This window comes from Oryctolagus cuniculus, chromosome 1 (genome assembly GCF_051225735.1).
Source record: "Oryctolagus cuniculus isolate XC-2025 breed Fujian yellow rabbit chromosome 1, ASM5122573v1, whole genome shotgun sequence".
NCBI classification, from domain to species: domain Eukaryota; kingdom Metazoa; phylum Chordata; class Mammalia; order Lagomorpha; family Leporidae; genus Oryctolagus; species Oryctolagus cuniculus.
In genome coordinates this window covers 24,470,138-24,497,707 of record NC_142867.1, presented here as the reverse complement: position 1 = coordinate 24,497,707, position 27,570 = coordinate 24,470,138, and the positions used below count along the sequence as shown (strand labels likewise).

Below are 27,570 nucleotides of genomic sequence, written 5' to 3'. Positions count from 1 at the left end.
GTCTCAAATAAACACTTCATTTAATTCACAGTACATATTTAACAACTTTTATGTCCTAGTCACTATCTCATCCTTAACTTATTCTCTTCTAAAAATATAAAATAATACCTCAAGATTTTTTTTTATGTTCCTCAAGATAAGAATTCTTATCCCTATAGTGTGTTTGTGTGTGTATGTGTGTGTGTTAAAGAGTTGAAGATACTTCCTCCACCGTTTCATGCATTTCTAGGTAACCATTCAAAGAAAAAGTCTGTGTTAGGGATGTGTAGTCAGGGATCCAGACAGTAAAGGATATGTATGTAATTTTTTAGTATACATGTTCTCTCAGAAGCAGTTCCATAATTTTGAAAGCTTAGTGACTCATAAAAGTTAAGAGTGAGAGACGCAGGCCAGAGGTAGCATTTTTTAAAGTTCTGTAGATATATATAATAAGATATAGATTACACCATGTCATCCAACATGTTAGCATGTGTATGTGCACCCGCACACACACACACATAAACATACATTTCTCAAGAGAATACTCATATTTTCAGCTTTCAACTCCCACAAATTTCTGTTCTAAGTGTTATAAAAAAGACCTAACTCCATCTGCTCAGTATCACATCTGAGTAGGTGTAACTCCCAGTACTCTATCACAATTAAGAGAAGCCTAGTAGGCAATATGGAAATATCCCATATCTTGTGGCATTCTTGATACAACAACACTCTTACAGATTGCACTGTCAATCATAATACACATCTACGGGAAGAAAACCATTTCCTACGGTGGCCTTGTCAATGAGCTGATCCCAGTAACTATTTACAAGCTTCAGAGGCCAAGTGAAGGCTGAAATACAGGAGGCCAAGGGTTTAATTATGTTAAATGTAGTAGATCTCATTAAATCCCATTCTCCTTTATATATTAGCATATTCCGGGCTAGAGGGCGGTCTTCTTTCTCCATGGTCTAGGTATCATAATTATTATTTTAATTAAGAAAATTTAGGGCTAATCACCCTTGATTTTTCAATTACTATGTAGCTGGTGCGTCACTGTCTAACAGGGTAGCCTGGACCTTGGAGGAAACAACATCTAGCTTCCTGGTGGGACTGCCACTACCCTGAGAACAAAGGGTGAAGGCAGTACTTTCTAATTTCTGCTGTATTAATGTCATGATATGGAATTTCTTTTTGTATTATCTGTTACAATTGGTTATTTTTTTCATCAATGTATTGAGTTGGGCAGAAATCCAAATATATAAATAAACCTTTCCAGTAGGAAATAGAATGTTTCCAACAGAAATGTGTTTATGATTTTAGTAATACATCTGTTTCCGTTTCTCCAAATTATTACTATCTATCAGGGCTTAAGCTAAGTGTGTTGTGTTTGTGAAAATTCATTAAAGAGAATCATCAATGCTTCATAAGTTTTTGTTTTTCAATTTTCACCCTTTGTGAGTTCCACATTCTGTGCGCTAACATATGTTCTCTGTAAGTGTCTTGGGAGGCCCCAGGAGATGTCTATTTTGTACCCAAAAGCAAACTTACACCTGATGGTACTCCCACTGCTCTGCACAGTACATGCCTTCCTCCATGTTCTGAGGGAGTCCTTCTATCCCTTTCCTTCCTGTCCCTTCATGCAGTACAACCTCTACTGGCAGGCAAAAGCTGGCCCCTTGCCTTACAAAGAGAGCAGAAGATACTTCAGGTCCTGCCGATGGAGTTCTCTCCTCCCACTACTTTCCTTTTGTCAGGTGGCTTCCATTGGTTTCCTCCTTGTGCAAGCTTTGAGGGTTCTCCTGCATGCAGCCATCCATCTCACTTACTACAATGGTCTCTTAGAAGATGGAATGCTTTCCAACCACCAGCAGTCTTTCTAATTGACATTTTTCATAAGGGACTTGTCAGTCAAGACATAAACAGATTCTTCTAAGATCAGTCCTCTTCCCTTTGTTGTTCAATATTTTGGAGAACTCCTCGTACTCAGCTGGGCCCTTATTTCATGGGTATTTTCTCATGTAATCCTTTGAATCAACTTACAATTTGAATTCCTTATCCTCATTTTAAAGTTGGAAAAACTGAGTCCCATTAGTTTCAAGTGATTTATACATGTAAGAATCATGCTTAAGTGTTGAGGTGTGATTTGCAATTTGCCTCCAAAAACTAAATGTGCTTTGAATATGATACCACATCTCGGAAGATTGGAGTATTCTGTGAGTCTTGTGCAGGAAATAAGCAAATGGGCACTATTTTCTTTATTGCTTAAATGTCATTTAACTTCTTGGTGCTTAGGGAAATATTTTCTTTGATATTGATTTGTAACTCATGATAGAAAAGAACTTGCTGACTTCCTAAAGTACATTTTCTCTTCTCCCTGACTGGCTCTGCATCTCTGCCATTTCCCTTAACAGCTGTATTCCCTTGTTTTCCATTCAGACTCTGAAAAACCTGCAAATCTATAGTTCCAGCTAAGTTCTCCCTCTTGAGCTCCCAAGCAAAATTTCTAACTACTTAATCAACATATCTATGTGGAGACACAAGTGCACATCAAATTTAATATGCTGGGTACTACACTTACTATCTCATCTAGTTGCAATATCTTGCCTCCCATTCTACTAGTTTTGATTGATGCCACCAGTTATCCAACTCAAAATGTAGTCATGACCCAAATGTCTCCAATTCTTCTTTTATTGCAGCATTCATTTCTAATTATTCCCCAGATTATAATGTTTTTAAACTCTTTCCTTTTTTTATATTCACCGTTATTGCCCTCATTCCAGTTTCCCTGAATTTTTACCCCTTGTACTCTCCATTCCAAAGTGGTATTAACCGGGGTGGGAATAAAACTTAGTGATTAAAACACAAGTTAAGGCATGTGTGTACCACACCAGAGCATCTGGAATCAATATCCAGATACTTCCTGTGACTCCAGCTTACTACTGAGGCAGATCCTAAAAGGCAGAAGTGATAGTTCATGTAGTTGGGTCCATGCCATCCCTGTGGGTGACTTGATTGAATTACTAGTTCCTGACTTCTGCATGTGGGCATTTGAGGAATGAAGAAATGGATGGAAGCTCTCTTTTCTCTCTTTCTCTCTCTCTGTGGTAATTTTTTAATTATCATTAATAATAATAAAATTTTATTATTCCATTACTAATTTAAGGTTTTTAATGGTGTAATTGCACCCATTAGCAAAGTTTTGGAAATGTGAGGTTGTTTTTTTGTGACTGTGATAAGAAACTTTACTAACATTTAAAAGGCACATTTGATAGAAGTAATGCAATGAACAGAAAGATCCACATGTAGAAGAATTGTTGCAATGTTGAATGACTGGAAATCCCAATGAATACTGTATAGGCAAAAAACATATTCATCATTATCCAACAATGGATCTTTTTTTAAATTTTTTTAAAAATTTTTTGACAGGTAGAGTTATAGACAGTGAGAGAGAGAGACAGAGAGAAAGGTCTTCCCTCCGTTGGTTCACTCCCCAAGTGGCCGCCACAGCCAGCGCTGCACTGATCTGAAGCCAGGAGCCAGGTGCTTCTTCCTGGTCTCCCATGCGGGTGCAAGGCCCAAGGCTTGGGCCATCCTCCACTGCCCTCCTGGGCCACAGCAGAGAGCTGGACTGGAAGAGGAGCAGCCGGGACTAGAACCATGCCCATATGGGATGCCGGCGCCTACAGGCGGAGGATTAACCAAGTGAGCCACGGCACAGGCCCCCAACAATGGAACTTAATTCTATTTCACACACAAAAACAATCATATTGCACTTTGTATCTTGAATTGCTGAGCTGCATTTCTACCTGAAAGAAATTGAACTTTGAAATTTGCCAGGAACAGTTCACCACTGTGGAAAATCGCATCAATGCAGCCACGTAAACAGTAGTGATGGAGTCAGTAATCAACACACTGTATCAGTCTGCATTTCTACTGCATTTGTGAATCCAGACACAGGTGAAAGCACATGACTGTTGAATTCTTTCCATGACAGAGACAGGATATATGTACTGAAATGCATACTTTTGATTATAAATTACTGCTTTCATTTATTTCTTTCATTATGACTGTGGACATTAGTTTGACTTTTCTGTAATAGTTATCTACATCTATAAATTCTATTACCTATACATTTAGCTTCTAGTTATCAAGAAAAGTCTTACAAAATATATTTTAATTATGTTAGTGTAATTGAATTTCCTAGTGTTGAACATTATTTACATTAAGTTGAATCTAACATAACAGAATATTAGAGGCCATCAGCAGTTAGTTCATGTTTAACATTCTCATTCTTTCCAATCTTAAACAGACACCCCAAGAATCTGTTCAAATATATATTTTCCCACCATTATCTGTTAAAATACTAGTGCTGTTTTATATATATCTACATATATGCAAATATATAATCTATATATACTTAAACTTATCTGTTTTATATATGTACATAAATATAATATATAGTATATAATATATATGTAAATATAATAAGATATATACCATGTAATCTAAATATATCTTTATATTTTTAAACTTATCTAAATATCTTTACTATCTATATATCTTTAAATTTACCTAAACTTCTTGGAAATATTAAATTTCTATTAGTTTGCAGATTATTTGCATAGTATTCTGTTTAGCATATTGTAGTTAAGTATAAATGGAGGTTTCATGGAAAGAATCCATTTTCTTTCCTTCTAACAGCAGGATTCCTACAGGGATAAAGTCTGTTGGGACTGCAGTCAGATTGACGCTTGTCTAGCTAAAGGAATAAGACTAGGTTGCAGTCTGACCCTATTGACAATTACTATTGAAGTCCTGAACAGAAACAGAAGAACAAACAAACAAGCAAACACACATCTGAAAATAATTGGTATCCATCTATTTCTGGCACAGACTGGGCAAAGTCCATCTATCATGAGATCTTTCCTGTCTTTAGTCTGTCCCTCCTAGCTCTCCATCTTTGTCTTGGTTTTACTAACTCTACATCAGTCTTCAATCTCCGGTGAGTAACAAATATCTATCTTCAAATTTCCCTTGGTTACTAAAAAAGCAAACTTGATTCCCATCAATAGCAAAGAGAGAAACATAGCCACAATCTATAGACTTAATGAAATTTTTTAATGAAATAAAAGTAGAAAATCAGTTCATATGTTCTTCCAAATGTGACTATCCTGAAGTTCCTTGAAATTAAATTATCAGCCTTTTCTGTTCCCTCACGCTGCTCTGGGCACACACAGACTTCCTGCTTTTTTCTAATGTACCAATTTCATTTCCAACTGAAGACATCTGCCCCAGGTGCCTGAAAATTTTTTCTGCTGGATATTTTCATGCTCCTCTCTCTCTCTTTATTTTTTTTTTTGACTTCCAAGTCTATTATTTATAGTTATGGAGTTTGAACATTGCCCAAACACACTTAATAAAAAAGTCAAATATATGATGAAAACCCAAACCAAGTGTGAGTTACTAAGAAATGCACCTTAGGGCTGGTCTTTACCACACAAGGGAATAGGAATCTTCAGTAATGTACTTAATGGTCACATGAATATCGTGTAGTTTTCTTTTTATTTGGCTATCTGCTCAAAACATTCTCTTAAGAGAAACTTCTGCCCAAGACTCCATCTAAAATTGCCCAATATTCCATTAAAATTTTTGCTTTCTTATTTTCTAAAGTGTGTATCACTTCTTAAATGTACATGTATTTGTTTTGTTAATCTTCATCCACTAAAATGTAAAGTTCTTGTGGCAAGAGTTATTTTCTTTCTCCTTACTGCTGAAATTCCAGTAATTAGAATAGTATTTTACACACAGTGTGAAGAATTTGGGGTTGAAACCCAAATTAGTGGATAATCAATTTTTATTTCACCTTGCTGAATAGAAATTTCAGCAAAAATAAACAAATATTTAGAATTGTTTGTGGAACACAAACTAAAAATAGCATCAGTTGTGTAAGTATGCAAGTTTAAATAAGATAACACTCTAAAGTTATTTTTTTTAAATATGTATTTAGTTCTTTTCATATACTTGAAAAGCAGAGTGACAAAGAGGGACAGAGACAGAGAGACAGATGAGAGATCGACCTTCCATCTGCTGGCTCACTCCCCAGATGACAACAACAGGGCTGTGCTGGCCAGAGGCAGAATTACCTTGGGTGGCAAGGACATAAGAACTTGGGCCATCATTGAAAGCCTTTTAGGATATGTTAGCAGGAGGAAGCAGAGTAGCAGAGTAGCTGATATGGGATGTGAACATTGCAAGCAGCAACTTAACCAACTGTGACACAATCATCATGCCCAGAATTATTTAAAGGAAAACATTTCTTCATAAATGCACAGTTATTACCATGACAAAAGCTAAATTTGCAATGTGCAAGATTTCTTGTGGAAGCCTTTTCTAGATATTTTGCATCTAGTTGTGTGATATCTGCTGACCCACTTAACACACTGTGCTTTGTTGACAAGGAAACTGCAAGCATATAAACTCCTAAGAGCTGCATCTGTTAATACGGCTTCAAGTATTTTTAGATTTCAGACATAACATATAGAATTTTTTTGTTTATGGCCTTTTCTAACTAAAAAACACAGATAGTAAAGTGCATAACAATGACATTTCACTGATTGTTGTATCCCACAAGGAAGGAAAATATCTTTCCTCTAAAAAAGAGGACTTTTTACATGTGCCAACTATTGATGGCCTGTGTTTTTATTTGGAATTATGATGACAACTTGGAGTTTTCTCATTTCTGAATCATTAGCAATGGCTTTTGAAGTATTTTGGTATTCTCTATTAGAGAAAAATCTTAGTCCTCTATTATGTAAGGCAACGTGAATAAAGATTCCATTTCTGCTTCTAATCAACTGTTTCAGAGTAAATTCTTCTTATGAGCCCAAGACTGTGCCTGAAACTATATTTAACATCAATAAAGCAAGAATTTCTCTTGTCAGAGTTTTGAATTCACTAGAAAAAAGAACGCAAACTTATATTTGCTTAATAACACATATAAGTATCTTACTATGTATTTGATGAGAAAATCATATTTGAAAAATATTACTAAAAATTGAATATTAATATTGCATTAAAAATGTCTAAGGTAAGCTATGAGTTTCTTTCTTGTAGAAGAAAATGCTTTCTTGAAATATTCTGTAATTATTGTAGACACAAGCTCTATTACTCCTTGAATGATCAGTAAAAATAAATTTCAGGGGCTGGCGCTGTGATGCGGCGGGTTAAAGCCCCGGCCTGAAGTGCCGGCATCCCATACGGGCACCGGTTCTAGTCCCGGCTGCTCCACTTCTGGTCCAGCTCTCTGCTATGGCCTGGGAAAGCAGTAGAAGATGGCCCAAGTCCTTGGGCCTCTGTACCTGCATGGGAGACCTGGAAGAAGCTCCTGGCTCCTGGCTTCGGATAGACACAGCTCCGGCCATTGAGGCCATCTGGGGAGTGAATCAGCAGGTGGAAGACCTCTCTCTCTGTCTTTACCTCTCTCTGAAGCTCTGTATTTCAAATAAATAAAATAAATCTTTAAAAAAATTCAGAACCGAATATTGGTAACAGGTATTTTTCAAAGTGAATCATATAGTATTTTCAGTCCTATTCCATAATGAACTAGAATATCAGTGAAACCATAAGCTAATCAACAATAAGATTTTAAGAATGGCATTGGCATTATGCTTTACATATTTGGATATCTTTGGAACTATGATTGAGGTAAATTTCATCTGGTTGAAGTTTTAGTACAAGACTTTCATTTATGGATTTTGTGCATGTATATCCAACCAACGAGAAGACACTAAAGCTCAGTGTTTACATTTTCAAAAGGCCACCTTCTCTTTCAGTGTCTATACAATAGCTGACTTCTTAATAGTGCTACCTTGTCTAATTGCAGCATTAAAGCAAGAGAGCTAAAAGTCCTTTTATTCAATGATTTTTTGCAGATAAATTAAATGCATTCCTCACAGCATGAGGAATAAAAGAAGGCTATTGTCATGTTATATTTTGCAGCCTAGTTTGTTTTCAGAGACTAACATTAATAGACTTTTCTTTATTTGGCACCATGTAGTTTTTTGTATATGCTCCATAGAAATGTAGGTCTCATGTGTCAATCTATAACATGCCATTGATAGCATGCATGGAAATACTTCTTGAAAAATTTCATAATTATTATTTTTTCTCACTTCTGTATCATTACCTCAGAGAGTTTTTGTCCAGCATGTTTTGCTTTTGACACACAAGCCCCAGCTTATGTATCCAAAAGCTTAAGGATGAAGGACCAGAAGATACAAGCATCCTTAGGAGGTGACCATATGAAAGGGAATGGAACAAGAATCAGACAGAAGCCACCAGGGACAATGCCCACTTCTCCAAACTCCAAGTGCTTTGCATATTCTGTTGGTCTAGAATGAATGGCTCCATGTTATGACTTTGTAGTTTGTCATCTTTGCAGATTTAAACCCTTACAAGACAGCCTGATCCTATAGGATCCTCTTTGCCAACTGTTAGTTTCTACCCTTGTTCTCTCCCAAGTAATGGATCATAATTCTCCTAGGTGTTTCAGATTAAAAAATGTAAGATGTTTTGAAGCTTTTGCTTCTCTTTTATTCTTCATTTTCAAGTATTTGGAAAATCTTGCAAAACTGAAGACTGACTGACTTAGGCTCTTGATTTTTCAGTACAGAGCAGGTGTTAAATGCTCTCATTCAACAGGTACAAGTATTACTAACAGTTTCTTCCTTCAAGGATCTTACTCATTGATTCCCCACTCAGATTCTAATGTTTCAATCTAAATGTCAGACCATCAGTCTTCTCTTTCATCCCAAGCTAGTCTATCCTTAATACTATTGTCAACCATCCAGTATCATTTTCCAACACCCACAATCCAATCATAAATCTACTCAGCATTCCCAAAAGTATCCAGTCCCAACTCAATATCTCTATTTATTTTAATTTTACTCCATCACTTATTGATAAATTGATATGTTTCACAAACATTTATTAGAATCTAATATATATTTGGTATAGTGATTGAGACACAGATTCCCTTCCATTGATGAAATCAGACCAGTAATCTAAAAATCACAGAGGAATCAGTGAATAGAGGATACATGAGTACCAGTTAGATGAGAAAAATCCTAACTTAATTTCTATTGGCCAAAATTTTTACTCACCAGCCGGCGCCACAGCTCACTAGGCTAATCCTCCACCTTGCGGCACCAGCACACCGGGTTCTAGTCGGATTCTGTCCCAGTTGCCCCTCTTCCAAGCCAGCTCTCTGCTGTGGCCAGGGAGTGCAGGGGAGGATGGCCCAAGTGCTTGGGCCCTGCACCCCATGGGAGACCAGGAGAAGCACCTGGCTCCTGCCATCGGATCAGCGTGGTGCACCAGCCGCAGCGCGCCAGCCATAGCGGCCATTGGAGGGTGAACCAACGGCAAAGGAAGACCTTTCTCTTTGTCTCTCTCTCTCTCACTGTCCACTCTGCCTGTCAAAAAAAAATTTTTTTTACTCACCTTCAAGTTCATGCTGAAAGCTTAAAATTCCATAAAACTGTGTAAAGTGTCTAAAATACTATATGTTTATCCCCCAAATACTCACTGAGATTTATTTTTTAAATATTTAAATATTTATTTATTTATTAAATGTGAAAGGCAAAAGGACAAAGACAGAGAGACAGAGAAAGATCTTCTGATTCACTGCTATAAATGACCACAGCCAGGCAGTGCACTAGCAGAAATCTGGAATCAGGACCAGAGCCAGCGCTCTAATTCAGGCACAACAATATGGGATGAGAGCATCCCCAAGTGGCTTCTTATTATTTTAAAGAATTATTTATTTATTTGGAAGAGTTGGAAGTGAGGGAGTGAGGGAGGGAGGGAGGAAGGGAGAGCGAGAGAGAGAGAGAGAAAGAAAGAGAAAGGCAAGAGAGAAAAATCGCTCATCCCCTGGTTCACTTTCCAGATAGCTGCAATGGCCAGTGCTGGGCCAGACCGAAGTCAGGAGCCAGGTCTCCCAAGTGGGTGAAGTGGGTGGCAGTCATAAGTATTTGGGCCATCTTTCACTACTTTTCCAGGCTTTAGCAGGGGGTTTTATCTAAAGTAGAGCAGCCGGGATTCAAATTGGCACCCACATGGGATTCAAATTGGCACTCACATGGGATGCCAGTGTTGCAGGCAGAGGCCTTATCTGCTACACCACAACACTGCACCCCTCTTCTCCAATGGCTTATTAACTGCTGTGCAAAATGTTCATCCATGAGTCCTGTGGCACAGCAGGTTAAGCAGCCTCCTGTGATACTGGCATCCTATACTAGTGCCAGTTGAAGTCCTGGCTGCTCCATTTCTGATTCAACACCCCGTTAACGGTACTGAGGTAAACAGTGGAAGATGGCCCAAGAATTTGGGCCCCTGCTACCCACATAGGAGACCAAGGTGTAATTCCTGGCTCCTGACTTTGGCTTGTCCCATCCCTGGCCATTGCAGCAATTTGCAGAGTGAACCAGTAGCTGAAAGCACTCTCTCTCTCTCTCTCTCTCTCTCTGTCTACCTCCTCCTCTCCTCTCCATCTCTTTCTGTAACTCTGCCTTTCAAATAAAAAAGTTATTCCCTGAGCTTTATTTTTTAATGACACTTACTTATGCCTGAAATTGTTTAATGTTATTTTTTATTGTTTACTTTCTCCATAGATATAAGAAACGTGAGGACAGAGACTGCATGCATATATGCATGGCTTCAATACTTACTAGGTTTTCTCTACTTGTACCCCACTGTATCTCCAGGACCTATGCCTTCAATAGATATTCAGTTCATTTTACTTGATTTTGTACAGTTTGTCTCACTCCCTAAATCATAAGCCTTGGAGGAGAGGGAGCATTCTATTCATATTTGCCATCACACAGAGTGTCTAGCTCATTGTCAACACTAACAGTGGAAATAAATGGCTAGCCATATGCAGTAGGAATTTAGATCCATTTATTTATGTAGTGAGCTTAGTTTATTCCTCATACCTTTGTGTCTATATTTTTCTTTCTGCATTCCAGTCTTAGTCACTGAGCTTTTTGTGGCTTGTGAAAACACGACTATATGAATTACTTTAAATGTCATCTTTTCTGAAGCAGACCTAGTGCATAAAACTCATGTAAATAGAAAGGAAGACAAATAATCAATTAAAATATTTATTCTATAAGATGATTCATTATGAGTTGTGGGTTGTGCTATTTCAAATAAGATGCTTCTTGTAGTATAATCACAATATTGATTTACCAAAATAAAAAAAAAGTTTGTTGTTTTTGGCACAGACCTTAAGGACACATAAATTGTTCCAAATAACTGTGTACACAAAATCTTATCCTCTAAATGCAGTCTCCTAAAGGGAATTCAATAGAGAAAAAAAATGAAGCCTAGAAATCACCACCAATAAACCGAAAAATTGGAAAGGAGTAAATTATTTTGTCAATTGATGATAAATTCCTGCAAAAGTCCTATTTCCTTATGTTTTAACTTACTCTTCCTAATCTGCAGCTATCAGAAGACTGAACAATGAGATATTTAATAAATAAAAGGAAGAAATGCAAATATCTTTTTTATTTAAGGAAGGTGGAAACTATTCTAAGCATCCAGTCTCATATTTCCTTTCTTCCTTTCCTTACTGTGGCTGGACCATGACACCACAAGTGTAGGACATGCTATAGGGCAAGCAAAGAAGATTTGGGCCTCTACCCAAAGAGGGAGAGAGAGGGTTCTTAGTATCCATGGCCATAGGCATTATACAGGGACACATACTAGTGCTTTCACAGACATTTTCTCATTTAATCTTTAAAACAGTTCAGTTAAACATAAACATCATACACAGAAAAATGGAAGTATAAAATGGGGGAAGGAAAACTAAGACACATAGAGGAAAAAGAATATGAGTACATACAGTGTGAGAGGAGAAATGCAGACTATCAGAGGTAAGTCTCATACAAAGTTAAAATTAAATCTTTCAGACAAATAGAACTTAATTGAATACCATTAACATGTTTGGCATTTTATGGAGCACTTGGAATACAAAATAGGAAGAACAAACAGTAAAGTTTACAGTAAGAAGAAGGATCCAGAATTGAATTTCAAGTCTCCTAAAAACTAGCAAATGACCTCAGGCACGTTGTTTAGACTCAGATTATCATTCTCTAATTGAGATGGTGATGACCCTTCCAAACTTGTTTCTACAATAAAATAAAATAAAATAATGTATGAAATACAATTAAAAGACTTTAAGACAAACAGGAAATTCTGGATAAATTGGGAATTATACTAAAATTCTAATAGTGAAATATAACTGAAATTAATATCAATGGAATAATGACTTAGAATGGCATATCTAGGGGCTGGTATTGGGGTGTAGCAGGTAAAGCCACTGCTTGTGATACCTGCATCTAGTATGGGTGCCAGTTCACGTCCCAGTTGCTCCATTTCCAATCCAGCTCCCTGCAAATTGCCTGGAAAATGCAGCAGAAGATAGCCCAAATGCTTTGGCCCCTGCCACCCACATGGGAGACTTGGAAGAAGTTTCTGGCTCTTGACCTCGGCCTCGCCCAGGGCTGGCTGTTGCAGCCATCTGGGGGAGTCAACCAGAGAATGGAAGACCTCTCTCTTTCTCTCTCTGTCTCTCCTTCTCTCTTTGTAACTCTGACTTTCAAAATAAACAAATAAACCTTTTTTAAAAATGGCATATTTAAGGCCGGCGCCACCGCTCACTAGGCTAATCCTTTGCCTTGCGGCACGGGGCACACCAGGTTCTAGTCCTGGTCGGGGCGCCGGATTCTGTCCCGGTTGCCCCTCTTCCAGGCCAGATCTCTGCTGTGGCCTGGGAGTGCAGTGGAGGATGGCCCAAGTACTTGGGCCCTGCACCCCATGGGAGACCAGGAGAAGCACCCGGCTCCTGCCATCAGATCAGCGCGGTGCGCCGGCCGCGGCGGTCATTGGAGTGTGAACCAACGGCAAAGGAAGACCTTTCTCTCTGTCTCTCTCTCTCACTGTCCACTCTGCCTGTCAAAAAAAAAAAAAAAAAAGGCATATCTATTTTATGTAAATATTAGGTTTATAAAGCATTCATACAAAGGATAGAAAAGAAGTTCCTTCATTGGTCTTCACTTCAATGAGTTTGTTGAATCCAGATAGATAAAATTTTACAGACAGAACAAGGACTCTAACTTGCAGATTCACAAATTTTCACTATTACCAAGATTTTATGTAATAAACAATAACATTCTTGAATAAATCATGAGGTTGGAAGAATTCACAAGAAAACACAATTAATTAATAAATTAATTATTTCCCTTGGGGGCAGAGCCTGTATGAATCAGCTATGTCCCTGAAGACATCACTCTCATGTATTTGAAAATAAGCATTGCCTATGATTATACCAATGAAGAGGCCAAATTAAATGCAAAGATTGCTTTGCAATTTCTTGCATCAATGCACCAGAACATTTCAGACGCTAGAAACTAAAGAGTAAAAAAGTTTACTTCTGTCTAACAAGAATTCTTTCTTCAGCCCCTTCACCTTCATTCCATATTGATGGGATTAGGGGTGAATATCCTGAAATATTGCCACGACCCAAACTGATTCTAATAGCATTCTCACCAAATCCTTACACTGTTGAAAAAAAATCATATTCAAGTATTTTTTAAAACAACAGATGTTCCTAACAGTTTGACCTACACAAGTGTACTTTGTACCTGGAGTGATCGCCGCATGAAAGCTTCTATCAGAGTATGCAAACTTGCTTCCCAACCGAAATCTTGAGTACAAAATATGTCTCAAAATTTTATGAACAGCATCAGAAGATACACAAGAAGGCAGGGCATTTCCTATTTTTTGAGTAATATTCCAACAACGTAACCTGCTGGTCTCCAACCTCAGCAAAGGTCAAATAAATGGATTTTAATTAAGAAAAATGATGAAACAGAATTTTTAAAAGTAGAAGGAAGAATAAATAAACCCAACAACCTTAAAAAATAGTCCCTGAATATTTGTTAAATGGCAAGTAGAAGTTTAGAAAGGGAAGGTAATTTACATGTAATTAACATATTTTATGAGCTACATTATCCTTTCTTCATTCTCACAGTAATTCTATAAAATAGATGTTTCTTCATCTTTTTTACAGAAAGGGGAAATAGAATATAAAATAATTGACCAGTGGGCCAACGCTGTGGCGTAGTGGATAAGGCTGCCATCTGCAGTACCAGCATCCTGTATGGGCACCAATTCGAGACCTGGCTGCTCTACTTCTGATCCAGGTCTCTGCTATGGCCTGGGAAAGTAGTAGAGAATGACCCAGGTCCTTGAGCCCCTATACCCATGAGGAAGACCGGGAGGAAGCTCTTGGCTCCTGGCTTTGGATTGGCGCAGCTCTGGCCATTGCAGCCAATTGGGGAGTGAGCCGGCTCTCTCTCTCTCTCTCTCTCTCTCTCTCTCTCTCTCTTTGCCTCTCCTTATCTCTCTGTGTAACTCTGATTCTCAAATAAATCATTTAAAAAATATTTGACTGGCTTGTGTAACAGAGAAAATATTAGAGGCAAAGAGGAATTCAGATCTTTATAAATTTTTGCTTTTACAAGGATTCTACTTGAAGAAATAGGAATGTTCTTGATGAAATCATGAGAGTAAAGGACTCACTATCTAAATCCTACATGTTTCAATTATTCTGGTGGCACTTTTCCAACCTTGGGCAATTTTTTTTTTTTTTTTCACAAAGGAGTGTAAGGAGAATGCAATATCTCAAATCTCTAGGACCTTAGCATGAGTAAAAAATCTCAGTTAAAATATATTTTTGATTCTGATTTCAACTCTCCATTAATCTTCTTTAGATTTACATTTAAATCTCTTTTGAGCTTACAGGCTGTGTTAAAAGAGGGTTAATTTAAGGGCTAGCATTGTGGCACAGTGGGTAAAGACACCATCTGCAACAAAGCAGTGCCTGTTTGAGGCCTGGATACTATGATTCCAATTCAGCATCATACTAATGCACCTGGGGAAGCAGTAGAAGATGGCCCAAGTGTTTGGCTCAAGTGCTTGGGACACTGAACCCACATGGGAGACTTGGCTCATAGCTTTGGCCTGCCCTGCTTTGGCCATTGCACTCATCTGGTGAGAGAACCAGTGGATGGAAGACTCTCCCTCTCTCTCTCTCTCCATCTCTCTCTCTCTCTCTCTCTTTCTCTCTTTTAGCTCTCCCTCTTTCTCTGTAGTTCTTTCAAATAAATAAATACATCTTTAAAAAAATACCATGATACTCTTATGAAGAGACAACACATGCAGATCGACAAAAAACTGAAAATCAGTTTCCTAGGGTTGCTGACATAAATGACCACAGAGATGATATTTTAAAACAACAGAAACATATTTTCTCACAGTTCTGGAGGCCTGAAGTCCAAGTCAGCCTACTCTCACAATTACACTTCCTCTGAAGGCTCTAAGAATGAACTTTCCTTGTTCCTGCTGCCTTCCAGTAAATCTCTGACTTGCGGTAGCAAAACTTTAATCTCTGTGTCTTCATAAGACTTCTGATTCTGTGTAGCCATTGGATTCATACCTCAGTCAGGTAATCCACTGACATGCAATTTAAGAACCACAATTCAATGCACAGTGCCATTGACAAACAAAAATGCATGTGTGTATCTGTTTAACAACTACAAATACTTCTGAATCAAGACATTTGATAATAGATTTGAGTAGGATTCAACTGACCCTTACTGGAATCAAAGAGCTAGGGGTGATGACTATAGAGGGAAAAGTAGTGCTTGCAGAATTTCTTCCATTAGCAAAATTTACAGTTCCAGATCTGAGAAGAAGGTCTTCGGTATCTTGATTGGTATTGCATTGAATCTGTAAATTGCTTTTGGGAGAATGGACATTTTGATGATATTGATTCTTCCAATCCATGAGCATGGAAGATTTTTCCATTTCTTGGTATCCTCTTCTATTTCTTTCTTTAAGGTTTTGTAATTTTCATCGTAGAGATCTTTAACGTCTTTGGTTAAGTTTATTCCAAGGTATTTGATTGTTTTTGTAGCTATTGTGAATGGGATTGATCTTAGAAGTTCTTCCTCAGCCATGGCATTGTCTGTGTATACAAAGGCTGTTGATTTTTGTGCATTGATTTTATACCCTGCTACTTTGCCAAACTCTTCTATGAGTTCCAATAGTCTCTTAGTAGAGTTCTTTGGGTCCCCTAAATACAGAATCATGTCATCTGCAAAGAGGGATAGTTTGAGTTCTTCCTTCCCAATTTGTATCCCTTTAATTTCTTTTTCTTGCCTAATAGCTCTGGCTAGAACCTCCAGAACTATATTGAATAGCAGTGGTGAGAGTGGGCATCCCTGTCTGGTTCCAGATCTCAGTGGAAATGCTTCCAACTTTTCCCCATTCAATAGGATGTTGGCTGTGGGTTTTTCATAGATTGCTTTGATTGTATTGAGGAATGTTCCTTCCAAACCCAGTTTGCTTAGAGTTTTCATCATGAACGGGTGTTGTATTTTATCAAATGCTTTCTCGGCATCTATTGAGATAATCATATGGTTTTTCTTCTGCAGTCTGTTAATGTGGTGTATCACATTGATTGTCTTGCGCACATTAAACCACCCCTGCATACCAGGGATAAATCCCACTTGGTCTGGGTGGATGATCTTTCTGATGTGTTGTTGCATTCTATTGGCCAGAATTTTATTGAGGATTTTTGCATCTATGTTCATCAGGATATTGGTCTGTAATTCTCTTTCAATGCTGCATCTTTTTCCGGCTTAGGAATTAAGGTGATGCTGGCTTCATAGAAAGAATTTGGGAGGATTCCCTCTTTTTCGATTGTTCTGAATAGTTTGAGAAGAATTGGAGTTAGTTCTTCTTTAAACGTCTGGTAGAATTCAGCAGTGAATCCATCCAGTCCTGGGCTTTTCTTTGTTGGGAGGGCCTTTATTACTGTTTCAATTTCTGTCTCTGTTATGGGTCTGTTTAGGTTTTCGATGTCTTCCTGGTTCAATTTAGGCAGGTTGCATGTCTCCAGGAATCTATCCATTTCTGATAGGTTTCCCTGTTTGCTGGCATACAAGTCCTTGTAGTAATTTCTGATGATTCTTTTTATTTCCGTGGTGTCTGTTGTTACATTTCCTTTTTCATCTCTGATTTTATTGATTTGGGTCTTTTCTCTTCCTTTTTTAGTTAGTTGGGCCAATGGGGTGTCAAAAAAAAATGGTGCTGAAATTTATATGGAGGCACAAGAGACCTCGAATAGCTAAAGCATTCTTGTACAACAAAAACAAAGCCGGAGGCATCACAATACCAGATTTCAGGACATACTACAGGGCAGTTGTAATCAAAACAGCATGGTACTGGTACAGAAACAGATGGATAGACCAATGGAACAGAATTGAAACACCAGAAATCAACCCAAACATCTACAGCCAACTTATATTTGATCAAGGATCTAAAACTAATTCCTGGAGCAAGGACAGTCTATTCAATAAATGGTGCTGGGAAAATTGGATTTCCACGTGCAGAATCATGAAGCAAGACCCCTACCTTACACCTTACACAAAAATCCACTCAACATGGATTAAAGACCTAAATCTACGACCTGACACCATCAAGTTACTAGAGAACATTGGAGAAACCCTTCAAGATATTGGCACAGGCAAAGAATTTCTGGAAAAGACCCGGGAGGCACAGGCAGTCAAAGCCAAAATCAACTATTGGGGTTGCATCAAATTGAGAAGTTTCTGTACTGCAAAAGAAACAGTCAGGAGAGCGAAAAGACAACCGACAGAATGGGAAAAAAATATTTGCAAACTATGCAACAGACAAAGGGTTAATAACCAGAATCTACAAAGAGATCAAGAAACTCCACAAAAACAAAACCAACAACCCACTTAAGAGATGGGCCAAGGACCTCAATAGACATTTTTCAAAAGAGGAAATCCAAGTGGCCAACAGGCACATGAAAAAATGTTCAAGGTCATTAGCAATCAGGGAAATGCAAATCAAAACCACAATGAGGTTTCACCTCACCCCAGTTAGAATGGCTCACATGCAGAAATCTACCAACAACAGAGGCGAGGATGTGGGGAAAAAGGGACACTAACCCACTGTTGGTGGGAATGCAAACTGGTCAAGCCACTATGGAAGTCAGTCTGGAGATTCCTCAGAAACCTGAAGATAACCCTACCGTTCGACCCAGCCATCCCACTCCTTGGAATTTACCCAAAGGAATTTAAATTGGCAAACAAAAAAGAGGTCTGCACCCTAATGTTTATTGCAGCTCAATTCACAATAGCTAAGACCTGGAACCAACCTAAATGCCCATCAACGGTAGACTGGATAAAGAAATTATGGGATATGTACTCTTTAGAATACTATACCGCAGTAAGAAACAACGAAATCCAGTCATTTGCAACAAAATGGAGGAATCTGGAACACATCATGCTGAGTGAAATAAGCCAGTCCCAAAGGGACAAATACCATATGATCTCCCTGATCGGTGACGACTGACTGAACACCAAGAGGGAAACCTGTTGGAGTGAGGTGGACACTATGGGAAATGGTGGCTTGATCAGCATAGCCCTGACTGTTAATGAACAACTAAATACATTATCCCTCTTAGTAGTTTTTTTTTTTTTTATCTGTTCTACTTAATATGACTGGTTTAGATCTGTAATTGATGCACAGTTATTCTTAAGTGTTGAAAATTAACTGAAATGTGATCCCTGTTGAACATGGTGGTGGGAATGGGAGAGGGAAGAGATGTATAATTTGGGACATGCTCAGGCTGACTTGCCCCAAGTGGTGGAGTTGGAAGCATACCAGGGGATTCCAATTCAATCCCATCGAGGTGGCATGTACCAATGCCATCTCACTGTTCCAGGTGATCAGTTTCAGTTCACAGTTGGTCATGGTGGAGGGACTGGGAGTCAAAGGGAGCACATAGACAAGTCTAGTACCTGCTAACGCTAACCGATGGAGTAAATAAAGGGGAGAGTGATCCAACATGGGAAGTGAGATACTCAGCAGACTCATAGAATGGCAGATGTCCTAAATAGCACTCTGGCCTCAGAATCAGCCCTAAAGGCATTCGGAGCTGGCTGAAAAGCTCATGAGAGTATTTCAGGCATGGAAAGCCAAGACACTCTGGCAAAAGATCTCTGCGAGTGAGATCCCAGTGGAAAGAACAGGTCATCAAAGAAGGAGGTACCTTTCTCTGAAGGGAGGAGAGAACCTCCACTTTGACTATGACCTTGTCTAAACAAGATAAGAGTCGGAGAACTCAGAGGGCTTCCATAGCCTTGGAAACTAATGACTGGAGGATAGGGAGATTACTGATGCCATAGACAGGAGTGTCAATTGGTAAAGTCAACAACAGGAGTCACTGTGCACTTACTCCTCATGTAGGATCTCTATCCTTAATGTGCTGTGTATTGAGATTTAATGCTATAACGAGTACCCAAACAATATATTTCACTTTGTGTTTCTACGGGGGTGCAAACTGTTGAAATCTTTACTTAATGCATACTAAACTTATCTTCTGTAAAAAAAAAAAAAAAAAAAAAAGAAATTATCAATTCCCAACTTGACTCTCACTGGGATTAAACATGACAATAGGTCTGCTCTGATTTCATCATCATTTAAAAAAATCATCTATTATTTTTCACTTTATGTTTCTGTGTGGGAGCAAACTGTTGAAATCCATACTTAATGTATACTAAGCTGATCTTCTGTATATTAAGATAATCGAAAATGAATCTTGATGTGAATGGAAGGGGAGAGGGAGTGGGAAAGGGGAGGGTTGTGGGTGGGAGGGACGGTATGGGGGGGAAGCCATTGTAATCCATAAGTCGTACTTTGGAAATTTATATGCATTAAATAAAAGTTAAAAAAATATATAAAAAAAAATTTACAGTTCCAATATTTTCTGGAACATGCATGCATGCTGAAATGATAAAATTTTTAAGAATATAATTCAAATATATTTAAAGCAATGTACATTGCCTTCTCTTCTCATTGATATATTAATCAGGAAATAAAGACTCTTCAGACAAATATGCTTAGTCTTATATTTCAAATAGCTTTGCTGGTGCAGCCCAGAAAAGAAAATGAACCCTTCCAAAAAAGAATATTTATAAGGAATCTTGAGCACTGTTTTATATGACTTACTAATAAAATTGCATATTTGTTTCACATTGATTGTGATGGGTTTTAGTGTTTTTATGCAAGAAAATAATGTTCCAGGGAAGAATCCCAATTTATAACAATGTTCCAAAATAAAATATGAATCAATTATTATCCAAAATCAACTACACTCAGGTGCTTGTACTTCACTCCAGTTTAAGAGCCATGATCAGTCTGAATCTTATTAAAATAAAATGTAGAGGGGCCAGCTCTGTGGCATAACAGGTAAAGCCACTGCCTACAGTGCCAGCATCCCATATGGGTGCCAGTTCAAGTCCCGGCTGCTCCACTTCCAATCCAGCTCTCTGCTACGTCCTGGGAAAGCAGTTGAAGATGGCCCAAGTCCTTCGGCCCCTGTACCCATGTGGGAGACCTGGAAGAAACTCCTGGCTCCTGGCTTCGGATCAGCGCAACTCCGGCTGTTGTGGCCAACTGGGGAGTGAACCAGCAGATGGAAGACCTCTTTCTCTTTCTCTGCCCCTTCTTCTTTCTCTGTGTAACTCTGACTTTCAAATAAATAAATTAAAAAAAAAATTTAAAATAAAATGTAGAAATTGATGCTAATCAGAGCACATCAATGATTTTTTTTTAATTTTTAGAGGATTTAATTGGCATTGCTATGTTTCAGGAGGCATCTATAATCCCAGTAAACAAAATATGCTCCATCTCTAATGTACTATGATGCATGTTGTTCAAATGACGATCTCATTGCTGATTTCCATAACTGGTCCTAACTGACAAGTTGATCCTGTGCTGGAAAACTCATCCTTGTATTTTCTGCCTTTCCAGATTCTAAGATTGTTTGAGTGCCAACTCATCCTCAGTGCCTTTCTCTCTTGACTCATTAATGGTTTCACATCCTTTTCAACTTCTATAATGTTAATTGATGGTTTTGACTAAAACACACAAAACAAAACAAAACGAGTCATATTGGTCATCTGCTGTATTCTAAGGATAGCCTGTAGCATAATTATGAGGCCAATTATTTCAGCATTTTATATTTCACATCTTCAGATTAAATTCTCCTGACAGGCTAAACACATGCCTTACATTCTGTTTCAACATCAAACAACACTAAACAAAAATACTTAGTAAAAGCTGACTGTTTAATCCAAAATGGATAGTAATTATACATGTTCAATTGCAAACTAAATATATATATATATAAATAGAGGAATCAAAAGCAGGTTGCAGGTAATTTAAACACAATTAACTGCTGCTTCTAATAACTGCTGTGTCATTAGTTGTGCTGAAACTTAAACTAAGATTTATTATTGATTATTAATTGCAGCAAAACAGAGACCATAGGACAACTGTTAATGTGAAGAGTGAACTGAAAGGAATCATATTTTCTTAGAAAGAAGAATTTAGAGTTGTACTGATTTTTTTTTTTTTTTTTTTTTTTTTTTGACAGGCAGAGTTAGACAGTGAGAGAAAGGGCAGGGCGCTGCGCCGATCCAAAGCCAGGAGCCAGGTACTTCCTCCTGGTCTCCCATGTGGGTGCAGGGCCCAAGCACTTGGGACATCCTCCACTGCCTTCCCGGGCCACAGCAGAGAGCTGGACTGGAAGAGGAGCAACAGGACAGAACCGGCACCCTGACCGGGACTAGAACCCGGAGTGCTGGTGCCGCAGGCGGAGGATTAGCCTAGTGAGCCTCAGCACTGGCCTAGTTGTACTGATTTTTTACCTCCTCTTTTTTTTCACTGAAGGTTGGGGAGACATGCAGGAATTTGGTTGATTCCTTAATTACTATATCCTTAGATTTGAAAACAGTATAGCACAAAGAAAATCTCTGATTCAGAGATTTGTTTCTTCAGATAATAGAAGGTTCTTGAAAAATAGGAATATCAATAAATATTTTTAAAAATGGAAGAAAATAGGTATCAGGAATGAGGAACAATAATTTTCCTATACAGAATCACCCCTCAGTGTCCACAGCAGATTTTGTTCTGGGAATTTAGAACTCTGTGGATTTAGAACTCTGAGGTTGCTTAACTCCCTTCTATAAAATGCATAGCATTTGCATACAACTTTCACACATCTTCCAGCATACTTTATAGTTTATTTTCATTTTTAGGACAATATTTTTAATTTACATCATAGTTAAAGGCATAATGTTCCACTAAATATTGTTCAAGTGAAAAATAAAAAGACCATTAGTTATAAAATTTAATGCAATGCAAATGATATATAAACAGTATTGTGCAGTCTCAGATTTTTTTGTATTTTAGATCTGTGATTGGTTTAGTTTGTGATTGGCTTAATCTGATTATACAAAACTGGCAAATATGGAGGGAATATTTATGTGTAATTTAAAAAAAGAAATTAGATCCCTACCTCTCATCATACACAAAAATTAACTCAAGATGGGTCAAAGATCCACATTTAAGACATGAAACTGTAAAACTGGTGAAATAAAATGTAGGGTAAATACTCAAAACATTGCTGTGGGTGAAGACTTCATGTCTAAGAAAGACCCATAAGGCACAGGAAACACAAGCGAATCTAGACTAAAGGGATTGTATTCAAACTCAGAAACTTCTACTCATCAAAAGAAACAATAGAGTGACGAGACATCCCACAGAATGGGAAAAAAATATACGAGCAAGTTACTTATCCAATAAAGGATTAATATCCAGAATATATCAGAAACTAAACAAAGCTTGATAACAAAAGCCAATCCAGTTTAAAAATAAGCAAAGAATCTCAATAGTTCTCAAAAGAAGAAATACAAATGTCCAACAGATACATGAAAAAATGCTTAACATCACTATCCATCAGAGAAACGCAAATTGAAACCATAGTGAGATATTACCTCATCTCTGCCAGAATTGTTCTTCTCCAAAGACAGCAACAAATGCTGGTGAAGATGTGGAGAAAGTAGAACACTCGTACACTGTTGGTGGGAATGTAACTTAGTGCAGCCACTATGGAAAACAGTATGTAGTTTTCTTTAAAAATTAGAATATAGCTGCCAGCAGTACAGCAATCCCATTACTGAGTATATACCCAAAATACATGAGCACATCGTATCAACGTTTATATCATGTTTATAGCAGCACAGTTCAAAATAGCCAAAATACAAAATCTGCCAAGGTGTCCATTATCAGATGAGTGGATAAAGAAAATGTGTCTATTTATACCATGGAAAATTATTTAGCTATAGAAAAAAGAATAAATTCTGTCATTTGCATCAAAATGGTGGCAACTGGAGGATATCATGTTGAGAAATAAGCTGAACATAGCCAAATACTGTATGTTTTCCTTTATAAGTGGGAACTAAAACTTTCTTAAAAATAAAAAAAAAAGCCCGCATATAGCAGTTTTGCTGCCAGTTTGGTGATTTCTCACATTTTGTTTTAGATTTTTGCCAAACAAATTGTTAAGAATTATATAGAACTACAGTTTTAATGATCTGTGATGATATTTTTTAAAATTTTATTTATTTATTTATTTATTTGAAAGTCGGAGTTACACAGAGAGAGAAGGAGAGGCAGAGACAGAGAAAGAGACGTCTTCATCCACTGGTTTACTCCAAAGTTGGCCACAACGGCCGGAGCTGAGCCAATCCGAAGCCAGGAGCCAGGAGCTTCTTCTGGGTCTCCCATGTGGGTGCAGGGGCCAAAGAGTTTCAGCCATCTTCTAGTGCTATCCCAGGCCATCCATCAGAGAGCTGGATTGGAAGTGGAGCAGCCGGGATTTGAACTGGCACCCCTATTGGATGTTAGCACTACAGCTATGCCACAACACTGGCCCCTGATCTATGATGATGTTAAACTTTACTTCATATGAAGGAAGTTGGAAATCTTTCCATCTGGTTATCGTTCATAGACTTTTCCTATATTCCCATTAAACTATGGTATTTTTAATTTTTATTTGTTGAGCTTTTTATTTAATGGCACCTTGAATCTTTGACTGCAACATAAATTAAAAATGTGGTATGGGGCTGGCAATGTGTAGGTTGTTAAGCTGCTGCCTATGATGCCGGCATCCCATATGGGCACTGGTTCGAGTCCCAGATGCTTCTCTTCTGATGGAGCTCCCTGCTGATGCACCTGGGAAACAGCAGAGGATGGTCCAAGTACTTGGGCCCCTACTGGCTCCCGCCTTTGGCCTGGCCCAGCCCTGGCTGTTGCAGTGATTTGGAGAGTGAACTAATGGATAGATCACTGCTTCTCCTCTCTATGCAACTCTGCCTTTGAAATAAACTAATAATTATATTTTTGTTAAAAAAGTACATTATAAAAATTAAAAAGGGAGGGCCGGTGCTGTGGCTCACTTGGTTAATCCTCTGCCTTCAGCTCCAGCATCCCATATGGGTGCTGGGTTCTAGTCCCAGTTGAGGATGGGTGCTGGGTTCTAGTCCCAGTTGCTCTTCTTCCAGTCCAGCTCTCTGCTCTGGCCTATGAGGGCAGTGGAGGATGGTCCAGGTTCTTGGGCCCCTGCACCCACATGGGAGACCAGGAAGAAGCATCTGGTTTCTGGCTTCAGATCAGTGCAGCACTAGCCATAGCAGCCATTTAGGGAGTGAACCAATGGAAGGAAGACCTTTCTCTCTGTCTCTCTCTCCCTCATTGTCTATAACTCTACCTGTCAAATAAATAAAAATACTTAAAAAGGGAAACCAAATAAAAATAATAAAAATCAATTTATTCTGTTCTGGTGTTTATGACATTATGGTTTCTGAAGATTCAAACATTAATAAAACAAGTCTTGCCATCATGGTGATCATAGTTTGGTAGGGTAGAGTTTACATTCCCATCATGATTAGGAGAGGTTATTACAATTTTCTGCTTAGTTGGTTTCCTGATTGCCTTTTTTATCTAATTTGTCAATTTTATTTTATTTTAGAAACCTTTTACTTACTGAGTACAAATATCATAAGTACAACTTTAGGAATTATAGAGATTCTCATGACAAGAGCCTAGGGTGATTACTGATGCCATAAACAAGAGTGTCAAATTGTTAAGTCAACAACAGGAGTCACTGTGCACTTACTCCTCATGTAGGATCTCTGTCCTTAATGTACTGTACATTGTGATTTAATGCTATAACTAGTACTTCCCACCATACCCACACTCCCACAACCACTGCCACCCAACCTCCTCCTCCCTCTCCCATTCTTAGTCCCATTCTCCATTAACATTTGTTTCTAATTAACTTTATACACAGAAGACCAACTCTATACTAAGTAAAGATTTCAACAATTTGCACACATGCACACAAAATATAAAAAGTGCTTGAGACAAGTTTTACAGTTAATTCTCATAGTACAACTCATTGAGGAGAGATGTCCTACATGGGAAGTAAGTACACAGTCACTCCTCTTGTTAATTTAATAATTAGCACTATTATGTATGATGCCAGTGATCACATGAGGCTCTTGACATGAGCTACCAAGACTATGGAAGCCTTTTGAGTCCACAATCCCTGTCAGTATTTAGAAAAGGATATAAACAAAGTGGAAGTTCTCTCCTCTCTTCAGAGAAAAGCACATCCTTCTTTTACGGCCCCTTCTTTCCACTGGAGTCTCACTGAAATCCTTCATGCAGGATTTTTTTTTTGCCACAGTGTCTTGCATCCATGCCTGAAATACTCTCATGGGCTTTTCAGCCACACCAGAATGCCTTAAGGCTGATTCTGAGGTCAGAGTACTATTTTTAGCAATTGTCATTCCATCAGTCTTCTGTATGGGCTTCTTCCAAAGCTGGAGCATTCTCTCCATTTTAATCCTATGTATTGTTATTACCAGACACTTGGTCTTATTTATATGATCCCTTTAACACTTAATCCTATCTATGTGATCAATTTAACACTTAATATCACCATTTTAACACTTAATATGGCATTATTACCACCCAGCTTAATGGGATTTAGAGTTCCAAGGTTTTTTTTTTTTTTTTTTTGGCAGGCAGAGTGGATAGTGAGAGAGAGAGAGACAGAAAGGTCTTCCTTTTGCCGTTGGTTCACCCTCCAATGGCCGCCATGGCTGGCGCTCTGCGGCCGGCACACAGCGCTGATCCGAAGGCAGGAGCCAGGTGCTTCTCCTGGTCTCCCATGGGGTGCAGGGCCCGAGCACTTGGGCCATGCTCCACTGCCTTCCCGGGCCACAGCAGAGAGCTGGCCTGGAAGAGGAGCAACCGGGACAGAATCCGGCGCCCCGACCGAGACTAGAACCCGGTGTGCCAACACCGCTAAGTGGAGGATTAGCCTATTGTGCGGCGCAGGCCCATGGCAAGTTTTTAGCTGTGTCCTTAGAAGTATGTCCATAGGAATGTATGCAGAACTATACAGTTCCTCCCTCTCTTATCCTCAGTCTTATTTTTCACTGGGATCTACTTTTACTTGTCTTTACACACATATGATTAATTCTATGTTAAGTAAGGAGTCTAACCAATTGTATTAAGAAAGGAGAGAAAAACAAACAAACAAAAAAGTTTTCCTCAACAGTCAAGAAAAGGGCTGTTCAAGTCATTGCTTCTCAAAGTGTCAAGTTCACTTGCACAGGTTTCCTTTTAGGTGCTCTGTTAGTTATCATAAATCAGGGAGAACATATGATATTTGCCCCTTTAGGACTGGTTTATTTCACTAAGTATGCTTTTCAGATCCATCCATTTTGTTGCAAATGACTGGATTTCTTTTTTTTTTTTACCACTGTGTAGTATTCCATAGAGTCCATATTCCATAATTTCTTTATACAGTCTTCAGTTGTTGGGCATTTGTGTTGACTCCTGATTGCCTCTTTTGCTGTCTTGCTATCCATTGTCCATATCAAAGATAGACACATTCTTTAAGTATCAAATCTGATATAATCACTTCACCCCTGAAAATCAACCAATGTTTCACCCCTCCTACCATCCAACATTTTGACATTGCAGTTGTACTTTATGCTAAATTCTTTACCATGGCCTATGGGCTCCCATGTGACTTGGCCCCTGCACATCTCTGACCTCATTCAGATCTCTGCACCAGGAATGATGAGAAGCAGAGTGACAGAGAAGCTTCTACTCCAGATGAGGCAACAACAGCTGCCTGATGGATTCCAGAATAGATAGGTGTTTTCAACGTGCATTTGTAAAATGAACAAATGAAATACATCTTTGAATGAAGCCATTTAGTAGGGAAAGGAAAGTGAGTTTAAAGTCACTCTGATGGCCATAGGCCATATATCTTTTTTGGAGAATTTGTATGTGGGGCAAAGTATCTGCGGAACACAGGGGGAGAAGGCAGTTTCTGGGTTGCCTCCATGCATATTCATTACATTCTCTAATTTATAACCATGTTTATCACCCAGATTGCGGAGGAAATTATATTCTATATCAGACCTCATGGGGGTTTTCATCTTCCTGGCTTGGCCTGGCACCAAAAGAAAGCACATTAAAGAGAGGAATTGCGGTGCAGGT

The 27,570-nt window shown here is 38.4% G+C and overlaps 1 long non-coding RNA gene across 2 annotated transcripts in view; it reads right to left on the bottom strand.

Moving 5' to 3' along the window:
• LOC149128323 (uncharacterized) overlaps positions 1-27,570 on the bottom strand; it is a 690,681-nt gene that overhangs the window by 543,264 nt on the left and 119,847 nt on the right. The window lies entirely within an intron of this gene.